This window comes from Lichenostomus cassidix, chromosome 9 (genome assembly GCF_008360975.1).
Source record: "Lichenostomus cassidix isolate B80296 chromosome 9, HeHo_3.0, whole genome shotgun sequence".
Taxonomy (NCBI): Eukaryota; Metazoa; Chordata; class Aves; order Passeriformes; family Meliphagidae; genus Lichenostomus; species Lichenostomus cassidix.
Window position 1 is genome coordinate 16,568,448 of NC_139490.1, and position 10,206 is coordinate 16,578,653.

A 10,206-nucleotide genomic window follows, 5' to 3' on the forward strand; every position below is an offset into this window, starting at 1 on the left:
CTAGCTGACAAAAGTGGATGGAGGCAAGCCAGGACTTGAACAAAACAAAAGCTGCAAGTAAAATATAGATCATCTCAGCCTAGTTTAGAAAAAAAAAGGATTCTTGTGTGGCTGGGGGAAGTTCATGCAGTGATGGCACAGAGCAGGCTTGGGGACTTGGACCTTGATTTATGTCCCCTCTTATTACACTGAAACACAGCGGGGAAGGCAGAGCTATCTATGCAGCACAACAAATATAAAAAAAGTCATGTTTGTTTTTCCTTTAGAAGGAGGTGATGTGGGACAGCCTCTGGTTCACTGTGTCCTGTCTTGGTTAAGGGGTAGCTTTAATCTCTGGTCTGCTGGGCTCTGTGTGTGTGAGGTGAAAAGGTGCTGACCCAGGGAAGACCCTGAGAGAGAGATTTCGGTGCAGAGCTGACGTTTTCTGAGACTGTTCCATGAGCACACCAGCTCACATGTGGTTTCAGAATGCAGACAGCATACACAGCCTGGAGACTGGAACACATCCCCAGAACTGTTATGATAGCGGTGGAAATGACAGTCACTCTCTGTGGAGCCACAGCAAGATGGAACACTGTGGCAACATCCTCTGCTCAGGAAGGGACACTCCTGGTACTTGGGCACCAGCCAGAGGTTCAGACTTGGGAGGAAAATGTGCTCCACCAGAGCTGTTCAGCCCCACATGATGACTTCAGTGTGCCTAATTGCTTCCAGAGGGAACCACTGGCTGGTGCAACTGCCCAGCCTCCCAGCTTGTGGCATGGCGAAAGGTGACCAGCCTGGGACAGGCTGAACGTCTTCCCTCACTTTCCTAGTGGTGTTAGGGTTCATGGATGCCTCAGAAAGAGAAGCTTGTGCTGGTGCAGCAGGGAAGGGGACCAGCAGAGACACTGTCGTGTGTGGCAGGGGGTGGCCTTGGCCATCTGGTCAGAGTTTGACCTGGCACTGCCACCAAAAGGGACAGAAATAAATGAAGTGGGTGGGAAGTTGTGGAGGATAACCACAGGGCAAGAGCATGGGCTGCATCTGTCCACAACACCCACACACCATGGGAATGGCACTGCTAAGCCTGGGAAACTGTTCAGCATCCTGTGTGTCCCCCGCTTCCTTTGGTTGTCCCTTGTGGTGTCATTCCCTGTGAGCACTGACCTGAGCAGATGTAATGTATTTCAGCTTCAGTCCAGCTGTTTGTACTAAAGAAATGTCTTTTGTGATTAAAAGTGCTTGTACTTTTATTGGTAGTTGTAAAAAGACTTCCTGAACCTTACAGTTTCTCTATGTTTATTTTTTTAAAGAGTATCCATTTCCCATAATGCTGCTTGGTTTTACCTTTTAATTAAAAAGAAACAAACAAAAAACCCAACCCCCAAACAAAATTGATGTCACATGTTTTTATATATTCACCATGTATTGTAATATATTAAACCTTTCTTATAGACTGACTGATAGTGGGTAGTTGGTATTTTAGTCCTAAAGTACAGTGGAAACTAAATCTAAAGGATTAGATTTGACCTTATCTTTTTTTTTTCATTACATACATACCACTCCTCCGAAGCAGACTGCTCTTGTTCCTCAGAAAATTGAGTCATTAATTCACAAATTAGTGTGGCATTATTAAAACAAACTCCACCCGTTTCTGAATGAATGAGCTGTAAACCATTCAGTCTACTTGGACCTTCAGAAAATGAAATTTCACAAACTTCAGAAACTTAAGAAATTGTTAGCCTGAACTCCAGCTCTGAGAAGAGGACGGGGGAAAGGACTTTTCCCATCATCTCTCAAATTAATTCTTTAAGCTTTGAACCAGTTAATCCTGCTTTTATTGTCAGCGCAAACTGACTCAATGGGATGTCTGGATTGAACCATAGGCAAGAATCTCTCCTCCCAAGCAGAGAGGATTCCTGGAAGAGGCTCATACTGGAATGCAGAAGGGAATGGGCAAACCCAAGACACTAAGGCATCAAATACACCAGAGGTAGTGAGTGGAGAAATAAACTAGGGAAAGTAGAAAAAATGTTTATCAATATGATGGTAGGTGTTTTATAGATATAAAACTGATTTATATTTATTTTTATATATGTATAAAACCTCACCTTAACCAGAGTTAAGTTTTTAATTGCCAAGCCCTAGAGAGCTAGAGAGGTCATGAAAAACATGACAGAAGGCACAGAAGATGAAGATAATTAGCATGATCAGAGCTCAAATGCAGGCAGGAAAATAAAGAGACCAGAAATATCTTGCTAAGAAATAACATGGTTTTCAAAGCAACACCTGAAGTATGTTAATTAGTTGAAAGGCAAAAGCCCGTTATTTTTAGGCAAAGACTGCCCAATCTGGCATCTTACACATTATTTTAGCAAAACTACCACAGCAAGATGTCCTGTGTGTTCCTCCAGCTTGCAAACTCAGAGGCTGCCTTTGTTTTGGGAAAAGGCAGGCTAAGGTGAGATGCTGAGGTGTCAGCTCTGGCTGCTCTGTGAGGAGGGAAGATTGTGCCGACAGCAAGCTGCAAGTCCCCCATTTGGGGTGAGCCCTGGTGCACAAGGAGCAGCCAGGTTGGCTCAGGGACATTTGCGTTGTGCCCTGGCTGCTGCTGGGTTTCCTTCCTGCCTGAGTGGCCACTGATTACAGGCTGCAGCTGCTAATTATTCCACAGGGTGGTTTGAACCTTTGGGGAATCAAAGCCATAGCATTTCTCTTCTGGACTCTTAGCTTTGTGCTTTAGGTGTTTACTGCTGGCTGAGCAGGCCCACAGTTTGCTTTCTGCAACAAGAGCAGCAGCGGCCTTTTTCATCCAATTTCCAGGTTGAAATCAAAACCCTGAACCTCATTCGTCTCTACAGGCCTCTGAAAGAGAATAGTAATCAAAACTGATTTGATATTCTTAGGCTGAATATTGAATTTCTCCTCAGAACTTCAGAGGGTACGATGTACTTGTTAGCCCCAAAAGTCATTTGAGTGAGTGGATAAAGAACAACAAAGCCACCCCAACCAAAACCCTGAATTCTTAATCTGTAAATCTCTGGAAAGAATATTAGCTTTTTATTGTTTCCCTATCAGTAAAATGCAGGAAATAGTCCTAAATGCCTCACCTCTACAATTTCCCATTATTTCTCACATGAAATGTCCTTTATTCTAGCCTTTTTGGTTTACTCCTACAAATAGATTATGCAAACATCATAATTCATACAAACATACAATTCAGCATATGGAACAGAACAGATCCAAACTGTTCAGTCAAATGCAAAGTGCCTTCATGTGCTGCTGCTTCAGAGTGTGAGCTCTCGGAGAAGGCAATGCACTGAGCTGTATTATAAGCTGAGAGGATGAAAACACTCAGGTAGTCTCAGAAAAATGGTTAATCAGTAAGTATTCACTGGAGTTGGCAGGCAAGCACATTTTGCAAATGCTTGTTTCATAAATATTTATTTTAAAAATTGAATTTTGGGAGTTTTCAGACAAAAGAAGCCATAAAACAGTGAATAGAAACTTCAAGACTTAAATTCTTGTGTGTGTGATTTTTTTTTTCTTTATATTCCTTTTAACCTCTTTTCTTCTTTTTCAGTTTGAAAGTACTGAAGAAGCTAAAATCTACAAAAACCTGTCTCAAGCAAAATGTGGAGCCAGCACCAGGTATGTGGAAGAATGAGTCAGAAATAAAGAAACCTACAGCTTGTAACCAAAATGCCTGGAGCTGTTTGCATTAAGTTATCTTGAGTAAACGATGTGTTGTGTATTTCCTGAAGAGCATGACCAAAAATTCACTGAGACAGTGGATCTCCAAGTAGGTTATGGCTAAAAGCCTGACTAATGTTTTATGTGTCTTTTTGGTTCATATCCAAAAGGATGTTTGTTTATTTTTACTAATTTCTTACTCATGAAAAAAAACAACCTAGCAACTCAGTGAACTTAAGTGGTGTTTACAATAGAGAATTCATTTTTCATTTGTTAGAGAGCATTTCCTCTAGACTGTAGACAAATTGTTTCCCGGCACAGAAAATCTGTATTGATGTGGTCAAGATTTTAAAATTTAGTAATTTACTTCCTCTACTGGGGGTGTTCTGAATTTCTTCAGTGCAGTGAATCATTCTGGTGGTGGAACCAAATTCAACTTACTTATGTTGAATGGCAAAAGAAAAACAGGAACTTTCCCAAATTTGAAAATATCACTGAAAAAGAATAAAAGCACAATTGTCTTCAGTCATTATGGGCTGCCCTAATTTGAATCACATGGGAAAATGCTTTGTTAATGGCTTTCTTCTTTTACTCTTCATTGGCATCAAACCAAACCAAACCAAACCCCCTTCTTTGTTGTTTTCCTTTATGTATTGCTTTTCCATCTGGTTTTAGAAGAAGCTGGTCCTGTGAGTTAGCAAGGATTTTGAAATACAGAGATCAGGGGTAATTTCCACCAATTTCCTGAACAGCCATGGACTGACCATTTTACCTCCATTACTATTCTGTAAAATGGGAATATTCCACTTTACCTCAGATGGTTGTTCCTAGAATATCTATTTATTGCTGTAAGATGTCCAGCTACTACAGGATTATTCAAGGCATTTATGTATATATTTTATTTTTCTTTACAAGTGTGTGCTGTGTAGAGTTTAAGCTAATAAGTCCCGATGATGATTCATGACGAGGAATTCACTCTTAAGAGGAACAAATTTGAATAGATTTAAATATATACATGTAAAAGAAATATGTTTGGCCTCCCAGCACTCTTTGAAATATAAATGTGAGAATTCCTTGAGGTATAGTGCTGGAAGCCTTCACGTCAGATGATATTGGCAGGTGTCAGGCAGAAGGAGCCAGCCAGCCAGACTGATTTATTCAGCTTTCTGCTGGAAGACCCCAAAGACTGCAACTCCCTATCAATCCCAGTCGTGGGGCAGGTGGTGAGATGAGCTCCACTAATGCCTCCTTCTGCTTTTAAACCCAAGCAGAAGGTTTATTCCTGCATGTTCTGGACCTACAGTCTTTTGTCTGCTTTTTTGTACCATCTTCTCCATGTTAGATACTCATTTTATTCCCCTCCTCAGAGTATTATTTACGACTGAATAGCAGAATGTTATAGGCTGAGCTGACAGGGCACTAAATATAGCAAGAGCAGGGCAGTTCCCCACTCTAATCATCTCCTTCTGCTTTTATGTAGATAGTAAATGATGAGCCACAGAGGGAATTGCCATTTGTCTCTAGGAAATACATGTCAAAGGAGTTTAAGCGCTACATCCTGCCCACACCGAGGGAAGTTAATTTAGGCTTGATGCAGCAGCGCTGGCTTTTCCTAGCACTGAGGAGTTGCAGATGAGACCTTCAGTCCTTCAGCTGAGTGCCATAGAGACCATGTTTTTGAATAGGGTATTTACAATGGCAAATGGCACCATTTCTAGCCTCAAGTAACAGGCACATTTCAGCCAAAACCCGGTGCCATTCGTTCACATCCTCCCCCTCGCTGACCCCGTTGCCGACATACGTCTGTCTCGGCCTTGGGAAGCAGCCATGCCTTGGCTGGGGCTCGGCTCTGCCCCACCAGGACCTGGGCCAGCCTCAAGGCTGCCATTTGCTTTGTTTGTGCGCTGGGCTCGTTCCTCTGACTTGCCTCCCCCGAGCCAGCTGACTTGCCTGTGCTTTTTTCCCTCTGCCAAGTCTGCTCTGCTGCCTTCTTTCAGGTCTGGAGCTGTTCTGCTGCCTGCTCTTTTAACAGCTGTCCAAGTGCACAGGAATAGTTGAACCAACTCTAAAACTTCGCCAGCTCTGGTCACTTGGGTCCTACAACTTAAATGCAGTGTGTGAAAGTTTAAGCAGCAGCTTCGTTGATGGGACTTAGCCCTAAATCCACACAAATCCAAGGTAATCTGGAAGCAGCTCACTGTTGCTTTAATATCAGCAAGAGACGGCTTCAGCCGAGACGGGGGCTGAAGGAGCTGGGAGCTGTGTGCGTGCCTTGACAGAGAAAGTTTGTGATCTAAAGGTTTCAAAATCTGCATAATGAAAACTGCCAGAAAGTTTAGTGCAGCAGTTCTGTTTTCCCCGTGCAGAGCTACAGGGCACAGGTTAAGGCTCAGCTCCAAGAAGAGTGAGGTATTGCAATGCAAAGGAGCAGACGAGATGCTGAGTACAAGGATATCAGTTAAACTTTCTGCCCAGCCTAAGGGTTCTTCATATATTTTATCCACTGGCTGACTAATGTAAAATACAAAAGTATTCTGCCTGGCAAGTGGGGAGCAGAGCTGCAGTCTCCACCCTCCCAAGGATGACTTAAATATGAAGCTACAATGCCATGTTCTTCCTTTCCTTTCCTTCTGCCTGCTGAAATGCATTCTTAATTCTTTAATGCAAAGTAGGAAGGCACCAAAATGAAGAGCTCACTCTTGCTCCAGAAAAGCCTCAGACAGGGTGGACACCAGCAACTTCCTTCTGGGAACACCAGCAACCCTCCTCCTGCCTTCGGTGGAATTAAAATCACACTCCCCGTGTTCTAAGTGACCACCTAGCCCTGAGGTACAGGAAGAATGGGTGCTACCTCCTCCCTAGCTGTGTGTTGGAGCACAGCACCAGGTATGGTGGTATTTTTGTATCCAGGTGGTCTCAGCAGTGACCAGAGTTGCCCAGTGAGCTCAATGATCTGCCTGATAGTACAGGAGTGAGGGCAAGAGCAAAAGCACAGGCTTAGCCACCCAAGGGATATGAGCTCTTCATGGTCCACTCCTGGATTTGAATATTCTTTGGAAAGTCACCATTCAGTAAGAATTGTCTTATACCCTCGTGGATGTACAAAATACAGATGATTATAGTGGTCTGTAAACCCCAAAACTGGACACACTGTTTACTTCAGTAATTATTTGTTCATTAGAGGCAAAGCATTGCAGAGTTGCTCCTCCTGAGGTGCTAAGGTCACCTGCTGTGGTGATTCCACTGTAAGCCTGCTGAGTCCTAAGTCAACAGTACTTTCCAGTTAAAACACTTCAGAGGAACACAATGAAAGCCAGTAAGAAACAGAAGCATTGTTGATTGGAAATATTTCCCTATTTCTGTCACAAATGAAGGCAGCCTGCTTGTTTGCAGCGTGAAACAGAGTACAGACATTTAATCTTCAATCCCAAATTCACCTAAAAGATTTAGGGCCAAATATTCTTCTTATTTACACCAGTGTAAATTTAGGGAAATTTCATCCAACTTAATGTACTGCCAGGTGGTGGATTTTGCCTCAGATCTCATTATTTTTGGGTTTTTATTTATATTCAGCCACTGTGTGTATACACAGATACAAAGCAGTAATTTTTGCCAGCAATAAGAGAGTGGAGTTTGCTATATAAATCGGTATTTCTCAGTCAATATGTTGCAACCCCTGAAGGGGTTATAAAAACCATCTGGGGGCTTGTAAAGAACTGAAAATTTTATAACAATCTAAAGTAAAGAAAATGTCATTTCTTCTACTCTCCATAGAGCAGCACCATTCTCTTGGCAACCTGTCAAAACCATACATGAAACAATAAATTCTTTAGGCTTATCACTTTTACCATATTTTTTTTTTACTTTAGCTTTATAAAACATGGATGAGAACTGGGAAGTTTCTTTTTTTTCCACCCTTTTATATAGGATTTCCTATCTGAACTGGTTCAGAAATGCTGCTCTCAAATTCCTGGCCTCAAAAGGCAGTAGATTTCTTTAAGGGCCTCCGCCTTGGTCTTCTTCTTACCTGCTTGTTAAAACTACAGCCTATTTTGTCAAGCTTAGGCTTGTTTGTGTTGGAGCCAGTTTTTCTATTTCACCGTGACTTTCTGCCTGTCAGTTTCCTCTTTCAGCCCAAATCATACAGGGAAACATCAACATTTCCCTTTGTGGGAAGAGATGTTTTGCATCAAGTGAAGAAAATGGATGAGATTTCCTGTATCCTCATTAGCAATGTAGTGTATGGTTTGAAATCTGCCCTTTCTAAGGTGAGATACCATCTGAAGAGCCTCTCTGCTTTTAAGTATAGCCTCACAGCACATGCAACTTGTCAGTGAATTTTGCTTTCATGTACACATCTTTCATCTCTGTGCATAGGTACTTATCTATGAAATTAATTCTAGTAGCAACCAAGTGTGTCCCACCTAAAGGAATCAGAGAATAAATTCAGAAAGAAAGGCTCACTGTTGTTTCTTTTCTCCCTGCCAGGATGAGGTATGTCACACAAGAACTGGGCAAGCAGCAGAGCTGGTGAGGCTCTGAGACCTTGAGTGGGGTAGGGGGAAAAGGAGGGGATTGTAGTGCTCACCTTTTGGCAGCTCTTTGGTTGTGTGGGCAAATCTCAGACAGCTTCACCTCAAACTCCTCTTGACTTCAGCTATTTTTGCCTGATTTCCACAAATTAGTTCTTTGTTGATGCAAACTACTTAGTAGGTGTGGTACTTCACTCTTTCCAAAAGGCTGCTAGTTAACTGTTTAGTGGGCACAAATTTGATCACTTAAGCCAATTGCTAAAGAGGAGGAACAGTGACTTCTTGCCCAGGTGGGAGGTGGTTGCCCACAGCCAGGAACTGAATGAGCTCTGGGCTATGTGGCAATCACTAAGGGGAGGTGGGAGGAATTACACTTCAGGCTTTTACTCTTTAGCTCCAGTTTCACTGGACTGGAACTGGGCTGTCGAAACTGGGTGGAATCAAAACCTGGACAATTTCATGTAATTTGCTGGGAACACAACTTCATTATCCCTGTCCCATTTCTACTGAAGACAGACTGCAGATTGTGCACGTGCAGAGGCTGGGTTCAGGTCCAAGCTGAGAGTGTTTGAAAGCTTGGCTGTTAGCTTAGGTCTTCAGCCTGTCAGACTAGAACCAGGATTCTTGCTCCAAGATCTGAGTTCAGCTAGCTAGTCAGGGTCTCGCTCTCCCACTGCCTTTTCATAGGCCAGATTGTACCAAAATGCTCCTAAAACCATTCCATGGTATTTTCCCATGTGGTTTTCATGATGCTAAGCAGTTGGGCAGGAGATCTGACATGGTCTACACAGCTTTCTGTCTTCATCCCTGAGAGAAAATGGATACCCAAGGGTTGTCTCTGCTAATATGAAAAATCATGCAAAAGGTGGCTGTTGGGTTTTTTTGTGGTCTTTTTTGTTTTGTTTTTTTAATTAATCTCTATTCTCAATTCAGAAATGTATCTGTGTAGAAACAATGGTATGAAACATTTTGGGAAAAGAAGCTAAATTTTAATTAAAATTTAAAAACTGATCTAGTTAGAAAATAGCCTAACAAATGTCTACTTCAGCTGGTGCTGCCCACAAATAAACCATTCCTGGACAGCCCAGCCTTCTGGCACCAACACCTTGTCTCCGCCTAACTCCCCCTGCCTGGGCTGGGGCTGAGCTCCCAGCCTGCATGCGCTGCCTTGCTGTGCCACCTCTCTCCTCCTTCTTTCCAGCAGTTCGGTTTTGCTGAAATGAGGCACAGGGCCCCTCTGCTGAGAGAGACACCTTGACGGACACAAGGCTCTCCACCCTACAGACCAACAGCAGCTGCCACCGCTGCTGCTATGGCTCGTGCCAGGAGATGGGTTGTTTTGATTTTTTTATCCAGAGAAGTCCAAACTCCTGAGGGAAGAAATGTGGTTTATTGCATACTCATCCTGTTTCTTCAAGCTGAACTGTGCCATGCATGAAAATTTTTTTGGAAACCGGGAGCAGAAATGATGACTTAACAAGGCAGTGCTGTCCGCTGCCGCACCAACACACTGCTGCTTTTTCTGAAGTTGTCAGCACTACTGTTTTTGTACAAAGAGTGGAAATTCCTTCTTGTGCCTTGTCAATCAAGGAGTCCGGGGCTGTCAGTCAGTGTTAAGGTTAACATGTGTTTTCCCAGGTTGATACTTGTGTCCTGCCACACCGCTGTGCCTGTGCAGTTACACTGGAGCAGCAGGAACTTCCCTCGCTCACATACCTCCCGGGTTTTGTGCAGATTAAAGCCCCAGTGCCATGCAAGGGATGGAGGTCCCAGACCGAGGCATTTCCTCGCCCCTTAGAGAGTACGTGGGTGCACTGGGGAGCACCAGGGGACGCCTGGGTGCTATGGAGTGGTGTCCCTTGGCCGAGATCCTCCACCCTCCCACCACGCCTCTGCCAGCGAGGGGCCGCATGGAGCTGGCCTCGGTGGTCTCTGTCCCTCCCCACCCCCTCGGTCTCCTCCGCCGCTGCCTCGGCTCGCCCTTCTCCCCGCCGCGGCC

General features: G+C 43.7%; 1 long non-coding RNA gene across 10 annotated transcripts in view; it reads left to right on the plus strand.

Moving 5' to 3' along the window:
* Positions 1-9,813, plus strand: part of LOC146433368 (uncharacterized) — a 34,427-nt gene extending 24,614 nt beyond the window's left edge. For 5 of the 10 annotated variants that reach the window (XR_014854079.1, XR_014854082.1, XR_014854088.1 and 2 more), the window contains 2 exons: positions 1,830-1,978; positions 3,566-3,685. This is a non-coding gene — a long non-coding RNA (uncharacterized LOC146433368). Of the gene's footprint in view, positions 1-1,829; positions 1,979-3,565 lie in introns of all 10 variants that reach the window. The other 5 variants (XR_014854084.1, XR_014854080.1, XR_014854081.1 and 2 more) reach the window with 5 other exon arrangements.
* The last annotated feature ends 393 nt before the right edge of the window (positions 9,814-10,206 follow it).